The following is a 20,686-nucleotide window of genomic DNA, read 5'->3' on the forward strand; positions in this document are numbered from 1 at the left end:
CCCCTTAAGCAGGCTTCTCCAACCACTTCTGTAGGAAATAAACCTGCACCAACTAAAGTTGAAGAATACAAAGCCAAGATGCCTTATCCTCAGAAACTCTGCCAAGCGAAACATGATAAACAATTTGCCCGCTTTGCAGACTATCTCAGGACTCTTGAAATAAAGATTCCGTTTGTAGAGACACTTGAGAAAATACCCTTTTATGCTAAGTTCATGAAAGAGATCTTAAGTCATAAGAAGGATTGGAGAGAAACTGAAAAAGTTTTCCTCACTGAAGAATGCAGCGCAGTCATTCTGAAAAGCTTACCAGAAAAGCTTAAAGATCCCGAAAGATTTATGATACCATGCACATTAGAGGGTGCTTGTACCAAGACAGCTCTATGTGATCTTGGGGTAAGTATCAACCTAATACTTGCATCCACTATCAAAAAGCTTGGTTTGACTGATGAAGTTAAACCAACCCGGATATGCCTTCAACTTGCTAATGGCTCCATTAAGATTCCATCAGGCATAATTGAGGACATGATTGTCAAGGTTGGGCCATTTGCCTTTCCCACTGACTTTGTAGTGCTAGAAATGGAGGAGCACAAGAGTGCAACTCTCATTCTAGAAAGACCATTCCTAGCAACTGGACGAACCCTCATTGACGTCCAAAAAGGGGAGATAACCCTGAGAGTTAATGAGGATGAGTTTAAATTGAATGCTGTCAAAGCTATGCAGCATCCAGACACATCAAAAGACTGCATGAGCACTGACATTATTGACTCCCTGGTAGAAGAGGTCAATATGACTGAGAGTCTTGAATCAGAGCTAGAGGACATTTTTAAAGATGTTCAGCCTGATCTGGAGGAACCAGAGAAAACAGAAGAACCTTTGAAAACTCCTCAGGAAGAGGAGAAGCCTCCTAAACCTGAGCTCAAACCACTACCACCATCCCTGAAATATGTATTTCTGGGAAACGATGACACTTTTCCAGTAATCATAAGCTCTACTTTAGAGCCACATGAAGAGAAAGCACTAATTCAGGTGCTAAGGACACACAAGACAGCTCTTGGGTGGTCCATAAGTGATCTTAAGGACATTAGCCCAGGCAGATACATGCACAAGATCCTATTGGAGGATGATGCCAAGCCAGTGGTTCAACCACAGAGGTGGCTGAATCCAGCTATGAAGGAGGTGGTGCAGAAAGAGGTCACTAAGTTACTAGAGGCTGGGATTATTTATCCTATTTCTAATAGCCCCTGGGTATGCCCTGTCCAAGTTGTCCCCAAGAAGGGAGGCATGACAGAGGTTCATAATGAAAAGAATGAACTGGTTCCTACAAGAACAGTTACAGGGTGGCGTATGTGTATTGACTACAGATGACTCAATACATCCACCAGAAAGGATCATTTTCCTTTACCATTCATAGACCAAATGCTAGAGAGACTAGCAGGTCATGAATAATACTGCTTTTTGGATGGCTATTCAGGTTACAACTAAATTGCAGTAGATCCTTAAGACCAAGAGAAAATAGCATTCACATGTCCTTCTAGAGTATTTGCCTACAGAAGGATGCCATTTGGACTGTGTAATGCACCTGTAACCTTTCAGAGGTGCATGCTCTCTATCTTCTCTGATATGGTAGAGAAATTTCTGGAAGTCTTCATGGATGACTTCTCAATATTTGGAGACTCATTCAGCTCCTACCTAACCATCTAGCACTTGTTCTGAAAAGGTGCCAAGAGACTAACCTGGTTTTAAACTGGGAGAAATGTCACTTTATGGTGACTGAAGGAATTATCCTTGGGCACAAAATTTTGAACAAGGGAATAGAGGTAGATCAAGCTAAGGTAGAGGTAATCGAAAAATTACCACCACCTACCAATGTTAAGGCAATCAGAAGCTTTCTGGGGCATGCAGGATTCTATAGGAGGTTTATAAAGAATTTTTCAAAAATTACAAAACCTTTGAGCAATTTGCTAGCTGCTGACACGCCATTTATCTTTGACACAGAGTGTCTGTAGGCGTTTGAGACTCTGAAAGCTAAGCTGGTCACAGCACCAATCATTTTTGGACCAGACTGGACATTACCATTCGAACTAATATGTGATGTCAGTGACCATGCCATTGGTGCAGTATTGGGACAGAGGCATGACAAGCTTCTGCATGTCATTTATTATGCTAGCCGTGTTTTGAATGACGCATAGAAGAATTACACAACCACAGAAAAAGAGTTACTTGCAGTGGTTTATGCCATTGACAAGTTCAGATCTTATTTAGTGGGATCAAAAGTGATTGTGTACACTGACCATGCTGCTCTAAAATATCTCCTCACAAAGCAGGATTCAAAACCCAGACTCATAAGATGGGTGTTGCTTCTGCAAGAGTTTGATATAGAAATAAGAGACAGGAAAGGGACAGAGAACTAGGTAGCAAATCAACTGTCCCGGATAGAACGAGTAGCGGGGGCGTCCCTCCCTCCTACTGAGATCTCTGAAACCTTTTCAGATGAGCAACTCTTTGCCATTCAGGAATTACCATGGTTTGCAGACATTGCAAACTATAAAGCTGTGAGATTCATACCCAAAGAGTACAGTAAGCAACAAATGAAAAAATTGATTTTTGATGCAAAGTACTACTTGTGGGATGAACCATATCTCTTTAAGAGGTGTGCAGACGGAGTAATTCGCAGATGTGTGCCTAGAGAAGAGGCATAGAAGATCCTATGGCATTGCCATGGATCACAATATGGAGGACACTTTGGAGGTGAGCGAACAGCCACCAAGGTTCTCCAATGTGGTTTCTAATGGCCTACTCTCTATAGAGACTCCCGAGAGTTTGTACGTAACTGTGACAGTTGTCAGAGAACTGGTAATCTACCTCACGGTTATGCCATGCCTCAGCAAGGGATCCTAGAGATTGAGTTGTTTGATGTATGGGGTATTGACTTCAAGGGCCTTTCCCACCATCATATTCAAACACTTATATTCTGCTGGCAGTAGACTATGTATCTAAATGGGTAGAGGCAATTGCAACACCCACTAATGATACTAAGACAGTGATGAAGTTCCTCCAGAAGCATATCTTCAGCAAGTTCGGTGTCCCTATGATACTGATCAGTGATGGATGCACTCATTTTTGTAATAAATAGCTTGACTCTGCTCTGGTACAATATGGAATTAACCATAAAGTGGCGACTCCATATCATCCACAGAAAAATGGGTAGGCTGAAGTCTCGAATAGAAAACTAAAACAAATTCTGGAACGGACTGTAAGTACCCGTAGAAGGGATTGGGCAAGAAGTCTGGATGATGCTCTGTGGGCATACAGAATAGCATTCAAGACTCCTATAGGGACCTCTCCATACCAACTTGTGTATGGAAAAGCCTGTCATCTGCCAGTGGAACTGAAACACAAGGCCTACTGGGCAACCAGGTTCCTAAACCTTGATGCTAAGATAGCTAGAGAGAAAAGATTACTCCAGTTGAATGAGCTAGAGGAGTTCAGACTTAATGCTTTCGAAAATGCTAAAATATATAAAGAAAAAGCAAAAAGATGGCATGACAAAAGGCTATCATCTAGAGTCTTTGAGTCAGGACAGAAGGTCCTGCTGTTTAACTCTAGGCTCAGATTGTTCCCTGGAAAACTGAAATCCCGGTGGAGGGGACCATATGTGATTACAAGTGTGTCACCATATGGTTATGTAGAGCTTCAAGATATTGATTTTGACAAAAATTTCAATGTTAATGGACAGAAAATCAAACATTATCTTGAAGGTAATGTTGTGCAAGATTGCTCAAAACTGAGACTAAATTAAAAACTCAGCAAAAGTCCAACTAAAGACAGTAAAGAAGCGCTTGCTGGGAGGCAACCCAGCCATTATCAAAAATTAGATGTTTATAACAATTATATAAGTATTTAATTTTGTTCCTAATGTTAGCTAATGTATTTCAGTGAATAAGTTAGGAAAATGGAGGTTCAAGACATAAAACAGAGAAATCACAGAGAAAAGGAGCTCACTGGCGTCAAAACGCCAGTAAAGAGGCAATTTGGGTGTTAAACACCAGAATGGCTACCATTCTGGGTGTTTAACGCCAGTAAATGTATCATTATGGGCATTAAATGCCAGAATAGGCAGCATTTTGGGTGTTTAACACCAGAAATGGCAGCATTCTGGGTGTTCAGAAAAACGCCCAGTAAAGAAGGATTTTTGGCGTTTACCGCCAGCCAGGGTACCTGGTTGGGCGTTAAACGCCCAAAATGGCCACCAGATTGGCGTTAAACGCCAGAATGGCTATCATTCTGGGCGTTTAACGCCAGAACAGTTAGGGGAGAGGTCATTTCATTTTCAATTCAATTTTTTTCGAATTTTTATGTTTTAATTCAAAATTTTCTGCATCCAAACATTATAAACATTTATTTTTTAATTTCCATTAACAAAAATTCATAATCTTATAAATTCTTTTTAATTCTCTTTCAATTCTTTTCAATTTTTTTTCAAAAAATCATTCATCTTTCAAATTTCTTTTCAAATCTTTTTAATTCATTCATATTATCTCTTATTTCTTAGATGCATAAATAAAAATTCAGATTTAACTTCCTCATATCTTTTTCATATCTCTTAAATTTTGAAAACAATCTTCTCTTTTTCATATCATGTTTATCTTTTATCAATCATATCTTTCAAATCATATCTTTTTATAAAATTTCGAACCCATTCCCACCCTCCCCTTTATTTATACCTTCGGCCATCCCCTTTACTCCATCATTTGAATCCTTCTCTCCCTCTATTCATCTTCTTTCTTTTTATTTTGCTTGAGGGCAAGCAAATTTCTAAGTTTGGTGTGATTTCCGTGATCCCTGAGTTAAAACAAACCAATCTCATGGCACCTAAAGGAAGACAAACCGCCTCAAGAGAGAAGAAAGAAAGCAATCCAAAATCACGTTGGATGCATGAGAACTTCTGCACCAAAGAACATGCAGACCATTATTTCAAAATTGTGTGCAGAAGATCAGTGATCCCAGAAGTTAGGTTCAATCTGAAAGAAGATGAATACCTGGAGATCCAAGAGCAGATTCAAAACAGGGGCTGGGAAGTCTTAGCTAATCCTGAGATACATGTTGGAAGAAATATGATCCAAGAATTTTATGCAAATCTGTGGATAACAGAAAAGCAAAGATTAGAAGGAACTGCTTTCTACTACTTTCGGACTATGGTTAGAGGGAAGATTATTTACTTCCACTTTGACAAAGTGAGAGAAGTTCTTAAACTTCCTCAACTACAAGATGATCCAGAGTCCTTTAATAGGAGAATGGCCAAGGATAAAAGGCTAGATCAAGTTCTAGAGGACATATGACTCCCTGGAACCAAGTGGATTAACAATTCAAAAGGTGTCCCAAACCAACTAAAGAGAGGTGATCTCAAACCAGTTGCTAGAGGTTGGTTGGATTTCATTGGGCGTTCTATACTCCCAACCAGCAACCGATCTGAAGTCACTGTCAAGAGGGCAGTGATGATTCACTGTATTATGCTGGGGAAGGAGGTAGAGATTCATCAGCTGATCCCTGTTAAAATTTACATGTTTACAAACAAGGAATCCACTGAGGCCAAGTTGGCCTACCCAAGCTTGATTAGTCTATTATGCAAATATGCGGGGGTACAGATGGGTGTGGATGAATATATCACAGTTGAACGCCCAATCACTAAAAAAGTGATGGATGGACCTCAAATTCAAGATAATCTCATCAAGAGGGGGCGCATGAGCTCCTCCCAGAAATTCCTCAATTTGATTATTGGGCCCGCTTAGAAGCATCTGTCACCAAGCTGCAAGAAGCTGTGAATCAACTCAAAGAAGAGTAGCAGAATTAAAACAGCATGCTCTGCAAAATGCTCATAGAACAAGAGAAACAAGGGGCGTGAAATACAGAAGCTAAAGCGTCAGAAGCTGTCCCTTGAAGAGTTGGACGTCTCACAGATTGAAGGAGCACCTACCCCTCAAAATCAAGGTTGTTGAGTCCTAACTCTGTGATAACTTTTATTATTAGAAACCTGTTTTAAGAGTTACATAAGCATTAGTATTAGAGTTATTTATTTGTATGTCTTTAATTTCCTTTCTTTTATTATTATTTGTCTGCTTTTATGTTTATTTTATGTCTTAATTTTTCCATGATCAATAAAGTTTAGAGTCTATGTCTTAAAGTTATGAATGATTCCATGAATCCCTCACCTTTCTTAAATGAATAATATTTTTTTATTTGCAAAAGAACAAGAAGTACATAATTTCGAAAATTATCTTGAAATCAGCTTAATTATTTTGATGTGGTGGCAATACTTTTTTTGTTTTCTGAATGAATGCTTGAACAGTGCATAATTTTGATAGTGAAGTTTATGAATGTTAAAATTTTTGGCTCTTGAAAGAATAATGAAAAAGGAGAAATGTTATTGATAATCTGAAAAATCATAAAATTGATTCTTGAAGCAAGAAAAAGCAGTGAAAAGCTTGCAGAAAAAAAATTTAAGAAAAAGAAAAAGCAAGCAGAAAAAGCCAATAACCCTTTAAACCAAAAGGCAAGGGAAAAAAGGATCTAAGGCTTTGAACATTAATGGATAGGAGGGCCCAAAGAAATAAAATCCTGGCCTAAGCAACTAAATCAAGCTGTCCCTAACCATGTGCTTGTGGCGTAAAGGTGTCAAGTGAAAAGCTTGAGACTGAGCGGTTAAAGTCGTGGTCCAAAGAAAAAAAAAGAGTGCGTTTAAGAGCTCTGGGCACCTCTAACTGGGGACTCTAGCAAAGCTGAGTCACAATTTGAAAAGGTTCACCCAGTTATGTGTCTGTGGCATTTATGTATCCGGTGGTAATACTGGAAAACAAAATGCTTAAGGCCACGGCCAAGACTCATAAAGTAGCTGTATTCAAGAATCAACATACTGAACTAAGAGAATCAATAACACTATCTAAATTCTAAGTTCTTATGGACGCCAATCATTCTGGACTTCAACGGATAAAGTGAGATGCCAAAACTATTCAGAAGCAAAACACCACTAGCCCCGCTCATCTAATTGAAACTAATCTTCATTGATATTTTTGAAACTTATTGTATATTCTCTTCTTTTTATCCTATTTTATTTTTGGTTGCTTGCAGACAAGCAACAATTTAAGTTTGGTGTTGTGATGAGCGGATTATTTATACCCTTTTTGGCATTGTTTTTACATAGTTTTTAGTATGATTTAGTCACTTTTTATTATATTTTTATTAGTTTTTATTCAAAAATCATATTTCTGGACTTTACTATGAGTTTGTGTGTTTTTCTGTAATTTCATGTATTTTCTGGCTGAAATTGAAGGACCTGAGCAAAAATTTGATTCAGAGGCTGAAAAAGGACTACAGATGCTGTTGGATTCTGACCCTCCTGCACTCAAAGTGAATTTTCTGGAATTACAGAAGCTCAATTGGCACGCTCTCAATTGCGTTGGAAAGTAGACATCTTGGGTTTTCTAGCAATATATAATAGTCCATACTTTGCCCAAGATTTAATGGCCCAAACTGGCGTTCAAAACCATCCTAAAACTTTCTGGGTAAAACACCAGAACTGGCATAATTCTTGGCGTTAAACACCTATTTTGGCACCCAGAGTGGCGTTTAACGCCAGCTTTAGGCATATGCACGTGAAAGCTTGAAATCTCAGCCCAAACACTCACCAAGTGGGTCCCGGAAGTGGATTTCTGCACTATCTGCACTTAGTTACAAATTTTCTGTAAACCTAAGTTACTAGTTTTGTATAAAAACTATTTTTAGAGATTCATTTTGTACCTTATGACATTTTTTACATTTGAATTTGTATCTTCTACAGCATGAGCCTCTAAACCCCATAGGTGGGGGTGAGGAGCTCTGCAGTGTTTCAATGGATTATTGCAATTACTACTATTTTCTATCCAATCACGCTTGATTCTATTCTAAGATACTCACTCGTACTTCAATTTAGAGAATGATATGATCCGTGACACTCATCATTATTCTCCATCCTATGAACGCGTGCCTGACAACCACTTCTATTCTATCTGAGCTCAACGTAGTCATTAGGCGACAGCTTGAGTGCGTATCTCTTGGGTCTCTAATCCACGGACCGAGTCCGTGAGATCAGAACCTTCGTGGTATAGGCTAGAACCAATTGGCAGCATTCCTGGGATCTGAAAAGTCTAAACCTTGTCTGTGGGATTCCGAGTAGGATCTGGGAAGGGATGACTGTGACGAGCTTCAAACCTGCGAATGTTGGGCGCAGTGACAGTGTGCAAAAGGACAAGGGTCCTATTTCGACACTAGTGGGAACCGACAGATGATTAGCCGTGCGGTAGCTGTACATGGTATTTTTCATCCGAGATGAGAAATCCGACAGTTGATTAGCCGTGCAGAGATTGTACCTGGTATTTTTCATCCGAGAGGATCATAAAGCTTGCCATTGAAGGAAGCCATGTGTGTTTGGAGATGAAGACAGTAGGAAAGCAGAGATTCAGATGACAGAGCATCTCGGGAACCTCAGCCTATTTCTCATTACTGAATCACAAGTACTATTTATTTCCTGTTATTTATTTTTCATAAATACAATCAATCTTATCATTAATTTCCTGACTAAGATTCAAAAAATAACCATAGCTTGTTTCAAGCCGACAATCTCCGTGGGATCGACCCTTACTCACGTAAGGTATTACTTGGATGACCCAGTGCACTTGCTGGTTAGTTTTGCAGAGTTGTGAAAAGTGTAATCACAATTTCGTGCACCAGACATCCAAACATCTTCCTAGACCCATACAATTTGGGATTCTTCCAACCATGATAACTCAGCCGTGAGCTTCCTACCACAATGAACCTAGGATTGTGTTGCCAACCACTAACCATCTCCCTCTTGTTCTCATAGCCACAAAGAGCTCTAAGTTGCCCATCCGTCTCAAGCAAAGCATATTCAAGTGGGCTAATTAAGCTTAGAGATGAAAGATTTACCCACTTGAATGAAGGAATGGATGGTGATGGCCTTGGGGGAGAGGTCTCCAACAACTTTGGCAAGGTGATTTCCGGCTCCATTCCCTTGAGCTCTTCCTTGACAACTTCTACCTCTTTGCAAGCTTCTTCAATTTCAACTTCTTCCTCTTGGTAGCTTTCTTCCAATTTAATCTCTTCTTCATTGCTTACCAAGGGCATGGGAGGTTGTGCCTCTTCTCTTTAATCTCCATCTCTTGATCAACCTCCTCAAAGTCTTCAACCATGATATGCCTTGGAGGTTGTACACCCTCCTCGACACCAACATCAAACATCTTAGAAGGAGGCTCTAGGACTGGACTTTCCAATGGAGGTTCAGCATCTCCTAAGTCTGCAACCACTTCTTCCTTTTCAATAATTGCTACTTTATCCAGTTGTTTTAGTATAAGATCGTACTCTTCCGTGATGATTTCCTTTCTATGACAACTCCTTTAAACTATTCTTTCATCTTCAAGGGTCTCTATTACCTCCACCTTCTGGGCCTCCTCTAGCTTCTTTTGCAGTACAAATTCGTGAAGCCGATCCATTATGTCCCTAAGACGATCCCTTCTCTCTTGTTCCATGTCACTAGCATAATTAAGATCGTGTTGCTCTTGGATTGATAGATGTGGGTGCTCTTCCATGGAGGGCGGTGATAGGGTGGAGAGATCATTATGTGGTTGAAAAGAAGGTGCATTAGAGCTTGAGGGTTTATTGTTGGAGGTAGAGGGTTGGTCCCTGCAGGATACAAGATCTTGGAGTTTAGAGGTGAGATCAATGAGATTAGATAGTATTTTGTTGTCCAATAGAGGTTGGGGTGGATAGGAGGGTTTATTTGGATAAGGGTATGGAGATGGTTCATATTGAGGTGGTGGTTCTAAGTATGGCTTATAAGGTGGTTGGTATGGTGGATAGGGTTAGGGTCATACAAGGGTGTTTGGTGGTAAGGGGCGTGTGGGTATGGTGGTTCAAAGCTATGTTGAGGAGGTGGTTCATGAGTATATGGTGGGGCTTGTTGGTAACTACAAGGGGGTCCACCATATTCATCATCTTGGTGCGCACCCTGGAATGGCTCTTGACCATAGTAATTTAGTAGAGGTTGGTTGTCACGAAGAGGTCCACCATAACTATTGTCTTGGTATGCATCATAGAATGGTTGTTGGTTATAGCGCATTGGAGGGGGTTGTTGCCGAAAAGGTTGATCAAATCCTCGTGGCTCCTCCCATCTTTGATTGTTCCAACCTTAATGCATGTTTCCATTATAGCTTCCATTCCTTACAACAACATTGGAACCAAACTCATAGTGAAAGGGGTGAGAATTCATAGTAGCTAATAAAAATTAAAAACAAAAACAAATAAACAAGCAAAAAGCAAATATTTACAATAACCAATAATAAGGCACACGTTTCCAATTCTCCAGCAACGGCGCCATTTTTGACGAACAGATTTTTGTTAGTAGAGAAATTCACAAATAATATCTCATTGCAAGTATAGTTTCTAAACCAACAAAGAATCCTCTCGTACAAAAACTTTGGTTGTCACTTAAGCAAACCCAATAAAAATAAACCGAAGTATTTAAACATTGGGTCGTCTCTCAAGAAATTGCAGGGAGGTGTAGTTATTATTGGTTATGGAAAAAGTATATTTTTTGGGTTTTTGAAAGGTTGAACAAGGAATGTAAATGACAAGAAAATAAACTAATGATCATGAAAACCCTTGGCAAGGTATGAGAACTAGACGTCCTATCCTAGTTATCATTATCAATTGTGATGAGAATTGTCTATTGCTCCCACTTAGTCAACCTCTAACTATGAAGGTATGTCAAGTGGATAAATCAATTTGATCCCTCAGGTCCTAGTCAACTCCTATAGAAAGACTAGAGTTATTGGAATTCAAATCAACTGTCAAACATAACAATTATCAATCAACAAAGGAGTTTGAAAACTCAAGAGTCTCCAATTACTCAACCGAAGCCAAAAGGAGAGAAATCTAAATTAAATTAAAAGTATCAATAACATAAATCTGAAATACCTCAAATTGCATTAAATAGAAAATCAAATTAAAACATGAGAATTCATAAACCAAACAGCAACATAAAGTAATCAATAGGGAAAATAGATAAACTAGAATGCTAAGACAATTAAAAGTAGAAGAGAAACTATTAAACTAAGAAAAGCTAATCCTAAAATCCTAAAACCTAAGAGAGAGGAGAGAGCCTCTCTCTCTCTAGAAACTACATCTAAAACCTAAATTGTGAATAATGAGAAGTGATGTCTTTGATTCCTCCACTCTGCAGCCTCTAATCTGTGTTTTCTGGGCCAAAAATTGGGTCAAAAACAGCCCAGAAATTTCCCCCAGTGATTTCTGCAGTGGCAGTACGTCGCGCATGTCGCGCATACGCGCCAGATGCGCGTGCGCGCCGATGGACTTTTTGCCAATTTGCGCGTGCGTGTCAAGTGCGCTTGTGCGTCACCTAGCTGCATGGCCACTATGGTAAATTATATATCATTTCGAATCCCCGAATGTTAGCTTTTCAATGCAACTAGAACCGCCTCATTTGGACTCTTGTATCTCAAGTTATGATCGATTGAGTGCGAAGAGGTCAGGGTTGACAGCATTAGCAATTCCGTCAACTTCTTGTATTCTTTCCACTTTTGCATGCTTCCTTTCCATCCTCTAAGCCATTCCTGCCCTATAAACCTTGAAATCACTTAACACACATATCACGGCATCGAATGGTAATAAGAGGGGATTAAACATAGCGAATTTAAGGCTAAAGAAGCATGTTTTCAATCATAGCACAAAATCGGGAAGGAAAATGTAAAATATGCAATTTACATGAATAAGTGTGAGGATAGTGGATAAAATCCACTCAATTAAGCACAAGATGTAACATGAAATAGTGGTGCATCATAGGTACTTTCTTTTTAGTACCTTTGTGCTTAGAGCTTGGTGAGGGCTGCCCAACACCAAACTTAGAATTGATGTCTGGGGGCTCTGCAGAGCTCTGCATAGAAAGAGAGGGTTGGCACACTAGGTGTTGCACTGTTATCTCTCTTTTAGAGGGAGAATTAGGATGAGGCATCTTGAATAAGATGTGGTCCTCCCCTAACTTTAGGGTTAGCTCTCCCTTAGCCACATCAATGATAGCATTAGCTGTTGCTATGAAAGCTCTTCCAAAGATGACACAGTCATCCTCATCCTCTCCTATGTCCAAGACAATAAAGTTTGCAGGGATGTAGTGGTTTTCAACTTTAACCAAGACATCCTCCACTAAGCCATATGGCTTCTTCATGGTCTTGTCTGCCATCTCTAAAGAGATATGTGCAGTTTGTACCTCAAGGATTCCCAGCTTCTCTATTACAGAGAGTGGCATGAGGTTGATGCTTGACCCTAGGTCACATAGAGCCTTTTCAAAGGTCATAGTGCCTATAGTGCAAGGAATTAGAGAGCGTCCAGGGTCTGGAAGCTTTTGAGGTAGCTCTTGTTGAACCAAAGCATGGAGTTCTTTGGTAAGCAATGGAGGTTCTTCCTCTAGGGGTTTTGTACCAAATAACTTGGCATTCAACTTCATTAGAGCTCCTAGGAAACGAGCAAGTTGCTTTTCCCTAGCGTCTTCATCCTCACTTGAGGATGAGTAGTCATCAGAACACATGCACTGCAGAAGTGCATTCAAAGGAACCTCAATTATTTTTATGGTTTCCTTTGGTTCTGGGCTAAAGGGTTCTTGAGTGGGATTCAGGCACTCAAAAGGTGTGCGTGGGCTGGCGTTCAACGCCAATTCTATGAGCTTATTGAGCATTGAACGCCCTTGGTGTCCTCCCTGACTGGCGTTAAACGCCAGTCCCTCTAGCATTCTGGGCGTTGAACGCCCAACAGGGATGTACTTACTGGCATTCAACGCCAGCTTCCTTGGGCTGGTGGGCATTGAACGCCCAGTGAGGGGTTCCTCACTGGCGTTCAGTGCCATAATGGCTGCCTGGTTGGGCATTGAATGCCCAGCCAGTGCTCCCTGGCTGGCGTTCAACGCCAACTTTTCTACCAGGATGGGCGTTAAATACCCAGTGAGGACTTCCTCACTAGCGTTCAATGCCTTCCAAATCTTCTCAGTTTCGGCCTCAACCTCTATAGTTATGGCCTTGCACTCTTCTCTAGGATTAACTTCAGTATTACTGGGAAGAGTGTCTGGAGGAGTCTCAGGGATCCTCTTGCTCAGTTGACTAACCTGTACCTCCAAATTTATAATGGAAGACCTTATTTCATTAATGAAACTGTGCGTGGTCTTAGTGAGATTGGAGACCAGACTGGCTAAGTCAGAAAGGCTCTGTTTAGAGGTCTCCATATTCCCTTGAGAAGATGGGAATGGTAGTTTGTTATTGAACCTATTCTGGTTCCTACCACCTTGGTTATTATTGAAACCTTGCTGAGGTTTCTATTGATCCTTCTATGAAAGGTTAGGATGATTCCTCCATGAAGGGTTGTAAGTGTTTTTATAGGATTTTCCCATGTAATTCACCTCCTCCATGGTGGGTTGATCAGGATCATAGGCTTCTTCTTCAAGAGAAGCCTCCTGAGCACTGCCAGCTACAGTTTGCATCCTAGTGAGATGTTGAAAGATCATGTTGACCTGTTGGGTCAAGATCTTATTCTAAGCCAAGATGGCATTCAGAGTCTCAACTTCATGAACTCCTTTCTTTTGAGAGGTACCATGGTTTACAGGATCCCTCTCAGAGGTGTACATGAATTGGTTGTTTGCAACCATCTCAATGAGTTCTCTAGCTTCTGCAGGTGTTTTCTTCAAGTGGAGAGATCCACCTGTAGAACTATCCAAGAAAATCTTGGATATCTCAGACAAGCCATCATAGAACATGCCTATGAGGGACCATTCTGAGAGCATGTTAGGAGGACATATCCTGATCAGTTGCTTGTATCTTTCCCAAGCTTCATAGAGGGATTTATCTTCTCTTTGTCTGAAGGTTTGAACTTCCACTCTAATCTTGCTTATCTTTTGAGGAGGAAAGAACTTAGCCAGAAAATCATTAACTAACTTTTCCCAAGAGTCAAGACTCTCTCTTGGTTGGGCATCCAACCAGAACTTAGCTCTGTCTCTTAAAGCAAAGAGAAAGAGCATCAGCTTGTAGACTTCTGGATTAACTCTATTAGTCTTTACAGTATCACAGATCTGTAAGAATTCTGCTAAGAACTGATGTGGATCTTCCATTGGAAGTCCATGGAATTTATAGTTCTGCTGCAGAAGAGAGACTAACTGAGGCTTAAGCTCAAAATTGTTAGCTCCAATTGCAGGTACAGCAATGCTTCTGCCATAAAAGTCAGAGGTAGGCATGGTGAAGTCACCAAGGACCTTTCTAGGCTCCTCTTGTGGTTCGGCCATGTCCCTTCTTTCTTGTTCAAAACTTTCTGAAACATCCCTTCCGAGTGTTGTGCTTTATCTTGTTGTAAACGCCTCCTCAGAGTCTTCTCAGGTTCTGGATCAGGAGTCAAGAGGGGTTCTTTATCCCTATTCCTGGTCATAAACAAGAAGAAAAGAAAAGAAGAATAGATACTATGCCAATAGACAAGAAGCTTCTCCTTAAAGTCAGAATAGAAGAAAGAAGAAGAAAATAAAAAATAAAAATAAAAATAAAAATAAATAAAAGAAGTAGAAAAAAATACCTTGAAAATAGTATATAAGAGTAAATAAGATGAGAAGGAAGAATACAGAGGGGGGAGAAGAAGAATGAAGATAAAAAGGAAATCGCAAGAAAGCTTTTTATGTTACTTGGACAATAGAGCTTTCAGTGAGATGTGAATAAGAAAGGAAGGAAGATAAAGAATTATAGGTAAAGAGAGGGAAGTAGAGTTTGAATAAATAGAGATGAGAAGAGAAGAAGTATAAATAGAAAAAAAAAGTAAACAATAATTAAAATATTTTTATTTTTATTTAATTAATTAATTAATTTTCAAAAATTAAGTTAAATTAATTTCAAAGATTTGAATTTTAATTGTTTTTCGAAAATAGACGAGGAAAGAGAAGAAGAAAATTTCGAAAATTAAGAGAGAAGAGAGTTAGTTAGGTAGTTTTGAAAAAGAAGAGAGAGAAATAGGAGAAGTATTTTCGAAAATTAAGAATAAAAAAAAAGTTAGTTAGGTGGTTTTGAAAAAGATGAGAGAGAAGATAAGATATTAATTAAGAAAAGATAAAAATAAAAGATAAGATAAGAAAAGATTTGAAATTAAAGTTTGAAATTAGAAAAAGATAAGATTTGGAAATTTGATTTTGAAAAAGATATGATTTAAAAATTTAAATTTTGAAAAAGATAAGACAAGATTTTTAAATTTTGAAAAAAGATATGATATGATTTTGAAAAAGATAAGATATTTTGAAAAAGATATGATTTTTATTTTTTGAAAATTTTGATTTTTGAAAACTTGACAACTAAGATATGATAAGATAAAAATTTAAAATCAAAAACTGAATTTTTATTTTAAATTTTTGAAAATAATAATTAAATAAAGATAAAAAAGATATGTTTTATTTTTTGAATTTTATGATGAAAGAGAAAAACACAAAAAAGACACAAGACTTAAAATTTTTAGATCTAGCACCCTTGTTTTTTTCGAAAATTTTTGGAGGGAAACACCAAGGGGACACCAAACTTAAAAATTTTAAGATCAAGACACATACAAGACTCAATAATACTTTGAAGACTCACAAGAACACAAAGAACAAAATTTAAAGACTCAAAGAACACAAGAACACAAAAAGAACACCAAACTTAAAATTTTTAGAAAACCAAAAAAAAATTCGAAAAACAAAGAAAAATAACAAGAAAACACCAAACTTAAAAATTGAAACAAGATTTAAACAAAGAAAAAAAATTTTGAAAATTTTTAGAAAATAGGACTCAAAGAAAATGCAAGACTCAACAAGAACATTAACACTGTGACTCGAACAAAAAATTCAGAGGATGCCAAAAATAAACTATATGAAAAAGGTTTTTGAAAAGTTTTAAAATTTTTGTAATTGAAAAGCATGAACATGCAGGACTCGAACTAAGAACAATAATTAAACAAAGAAAAGAAAAATATTTTTGAAAAGGGTTTTGAAATTTTCGAAAATTTGAAGAAGAAGAAAATAAAAACAAAAGACTTTAATCAAAGTTATACTCTTGCAAAAATCAGAAACTCAACAAGAACATAAATTGAAAAAGTTTTTAGATTTTTCGAAAATTTTGAAGAAGGAGAAAATCAAAATCATGGACTTAACAAAAAATAAAAGTTACCTGATCTAGGGAGCAAGACAATCCTTCAGTTAGTCCAAACACAACAATCCCCGGCAACGGCGCCAAAAACTTGGTGCACGTGTACGCAAACCCCACACTCTTCGCACAACAGCAGTACCAGCAAGTGCACTGAGTCGTCCAAGTAATACCTGAGCGAGTCAGGGTCGATCCCACGAGGATTGTGGCTTGAAGCAAGCAATGGTTGTCTTGCAGGTCTTAGTCAAGCGGAATTAAAAGGAGTTAGATTATGTAAACCTTGAATGATTATATGTCATAAATGCTTGGATATTAAGTAGAAATAGGGATAGGAATAGAGTTGAGAGTCAGAGTTGCTTTGTCTTTCTGAATGAACTCTGGCATTAGTGTCTTCTTTGCTTGTGAATGATCTTCTTCTATGGCAGGCTGTAAGTGATCAAAGCCATTGCCCGTGGTCATTGATCTCCTCTGCTACAGGTCAAACGCCATTGTCAGTGGTCATTCAATCTAACAAAGGGTGAAGCTTTAGCAAGTCATTCTCTTGGCGATCATACTCAAAGCGCCACAGACAAGGTCGAATCTTCCAGATCTGAGAACGCTGCTTCTTAGGATTCTAGCCTATACCACGGAGACCCTAATCTCCCCAGAAATTGGCCGAACTGGTGTCTCGAGAAGTCCCCAACGAAGTCGTGGATTAACCGTCTGAGAGATGTATAAACATAGCTATTGGCTCGTGCTTTCCTGCCAAGTATTCATACGAACCCAAGTAGACGCGGGTGTTTGTCAGGCACGTTCGTCTTAATGTGATGAACAAAGCTAATTTTCCAAATCATCCTATTCACCACGATGAAGATCGGATATACATCTTAGAGATAAATTAAACACGGATCGAAGAAGAAACAGTAATATTTTTATTAATTCATAGGACTCAGCAGGGCTCCTCCCCTCAACCTAGGAGGTTTAGAAACTCATACTGAAAATAAAAACAATGTAAAATGTGTATGATATACAAATATGGTGCTTAAAGGTTTGAATTACATAAACATAAACCCTTAAATACTAAACAGATAACTAGTAAGGGTAAAACAATCTATTTAGTACTAAAATCCACTTCTGGGCCCACTTGGTGAGTATTTGGGCTGAGCTTTGATGATATCCACGTGCTATGAGGCTTCTTGGGCGTGGAACATGAGCCAGGGGGTCCTCTCTGGGCGTTTGCACATTGGTCTCTGCTCTTTGGGCGCTGGACACCTGGAAGGGGGCAGGTAGCTGGCGTTGAATGCCAGGTTTGGGCCTTCTAATCCGAAGAAAAGTATAAACTATTATATATTGCTGGAAAGATCTAGAAGTCAGCTTTCCATAGCCGTTGAGAGCACTCCATTTGGACTTCTTTAGCTCCAGAAAAGCTATTCCGAATGCAGGCAGGTCAGATCCAGACAGTATCTGCAGTGCTTTCTCTGTCTCTGAATCAGACTTCTGCTCTAGCTCCTCAATTTCAGCCAAAAAATACCTAAAATTGCCCAAAAACATAAAAACTCATAGTAGAATCCAAAAATGTGAATTTAACACTAAAACCTATAAAAACTCAATAAAAACTAAACAAAAACTACTAAAAACTATATAAAAATGATGCCAAAAAGCGTATAAAATATCCACTCATCAATCTACTTCTATTTTCTTCTTCTTCTACTCCATTATTCTCTTTTCTTTATTTTTTCTCGAGGATGAGCAAAGCTTTTAAGTTTGGTATGGAAAAAGCGTTGCTTTTTGCTTTCCATTACCACTTATGGCACCCAAGGTTGGAGAATCCTCTAGAAAGAGGAAAGGAAAGGCAGTAGCCGCTACCTCTGAATCTTGGGAGATGGAGAGATTCATCACCAAAGCCCACCAAGACCACTTCTATGAAGTAGTGGCAGAGAAGAAAGTGATCCCCGAGGTCCCTTTCAAGCTCAAGAAGAATGAGTATCCGAAAATCCAAAGAGAGATCCAGAGAAGAGGTTGGGAAGTCCTAACCAATCCCATTCAAGATGTTGGGACTATAATGGTGCAAGAGTTCTATACTACTGCATGGGTTACTAAAAATCATGACACTAGTGTGAACCCAAATCCAAAGAATTGGAGCACCATGGTCCGAGGGAGAATCTTAGATTTCAGCCCGGAAAGTGTGAGATTGGCGTTCAACTTGCCTCTGATACAAGGAGACCCACATTCTTACACTAGAAGAGTAAACTTTGATCAAAGACTGGATCAAGTACTCTTAGACATCTATGTGGAAGGAGCACATTGGAAGAGGGATTCCCAAGGTAAGCCCATTCAACTAAGAAGGCTTGACCTCAAGCCTAAAACTAGAGGATGGTTGGAATTCATCCAACGCTCTATCATCCCTACTAGCAATCGGTCAGAAGTGACCCTTGAAAGAGCCATCATGACCCATTGTATCATGATTGAAAATGAGGTGGAAGTACATGAGGTGAGTCCTCTAGAATTGTACAAGATAGCTGAGAAGCCTTCCACCCAAGCAAGGTTGGCATTCCCACACCTCATATGTCATCTATGCAATTCAGCTGGAATTATCATAGAAGGAGATATCTCCACTGGGGAAGACAAGCCCATCACTAAGAAGAGGATGGAGTAAACAAGAGAGCATGCATAAGAGCATGTGCAGCCGCCTCAGCATGAGATCTCTAAGATGCCTCAAGGGATGTATTTTCCTCCTCAAAGCTATTGGGATCAATGGCACACTTCTCTTGGAGAACTAAGGACTAATATGGAGCAATTGAGGGTGGAGCATCAAGAGCATTCCACTATCCTCAATGAAATAAGAGAAGATCAAAGAGCCATTAGAGAAGATCAAAGGGCTATGAGGGAAGAACAACAAAGACAAAGGAGTGACATTGAAGAGATCAAGTATGACATTGGATCCTCAAGGAGGAGTACTAGCCGCCACCATTAAAGGTGGATTCGTTCTCTTTATCTCCTTTTCTTTTGTATTTTTTTATTTTCTGTTATGTTAGGTTATATGCTCTCTTGTTCTTGTTGCATGATCATTTGCATTTATGTCTTAAAGTTGTAAAATGTTCCATATATCTCTCACCTTGCTTAAAAAGAAAATTTGTTTGAAAAGAATTGAGAGATACATGAATTTCAAGTTTATAATAAGAATAGTTCGATTATCTTGATGTGGTGGCATTGCTTTTGTTTTCTGAATGTATGAATAAACAGTGCATATTTGAAGTTGGAATTTTAGAATGTTGGCTCTTGAAAGAATGATGAAAAAGGAAAAGTATTATTGGTAATCTGAAAAATCCAAAAAAAAATTATTCTTGAAGCAGGAAAAAGCAGCAAAATAATAAAAGAAAAAGCATGTTGTAAAAGAAAAAAAAAGTTACATATGCATGCGAAAAAGAAAAAAAAAGTGGCAAAAAAAATAAAATAAATAAAAAGCAGAAAAAGCCAATAGCTCTTTAAACCAAAAGGCAAGAGCAAAAAGCCAATAACCCTTTAAGCCAAAAGGTAAGGGTAAAAAGATCCAAGGCTTTGAGCATGAATGGTTGGGAGGGCCTAAAGGAAACAAAATATTGGCCTAAGCGGCTCAACCAAGCTGTCCTTAACCATGTGCTTGTGGCGTGAAGGTGTCAAGTGAAAAGCTTGAGACTGAGCGGTTAAAGTCGTGATCCAAAGCAAAAAGAGTGTACTTAAGAACTATGGACACTTCTATCTAGGGATTCTAGCAAAGCTGAATCACAATCCAAAAAGGTTCACCCAGTTAAAGTGTCTGTGGCATTTATGTATCCAGTGGTAATACTGAAAAACAAAGTGCTTAGGGTCACGACCAAGACTCTAAAAAGCTGTGTTCAAGAATAAAAAAGAACTGAACTAGGAGAGTCAATAATATCATCTGGATTCTAAGTTCCTAAAGATGCCAACCATTCTGAGTTTCAATGGATAGTGAGATGCCAAAACTATTCAGAAGCAAAAAGCTACTACGTCCCGCTCATCTAATTGAAAGTGAGCTTTATTGGAAACTCTGAGATTTATTGTATCTTACTCTTCTTTTTATCCTACTGTGTTTTTAGTTGCTTCGGGACAAGCAATAGTTTAAGTTTGGTGTTGTGATGAGCGGATATTTTATACGCTTTTTGGCATCATTTTCATATAGTTTTTAGCATGTTTTATTTAATTTTTATTAAGTTTTCATAGGTTTTAGTGCAAAATTCATATTTTTTTATTCTACTTTGAGTTTTTGTCTTTTTGTGCAATTTTCAGGTATTTTCTGGCTTAAATTGAGGAGCTGGAGCAAAAGTTAGCAAAAGTCTGATTCAGAGACAGAGAAAGCACTGCAGATGCTGTCCGTATCTGACCTCCTTGCACTCTTCCAGAGGTTTCCAGCAATGTATAGTAGTCTATACTTTGCTTCAGATTAGAAGGCCCAA

Source organism: Arachis ipaensis, chromosome B01 (assembly GCF_000816755.2).
Source record: "Arachis ipaensis cultivar K30076 chromosome B01, Araip1.1, whole genome shotgun sequence".
Lineage (NCBI taxonomy): Eukaryota > Viridiplantae > Streptophyta > Magnoliopsida > Fabales > Fabaceae > Arachis > Arachis ipaensis.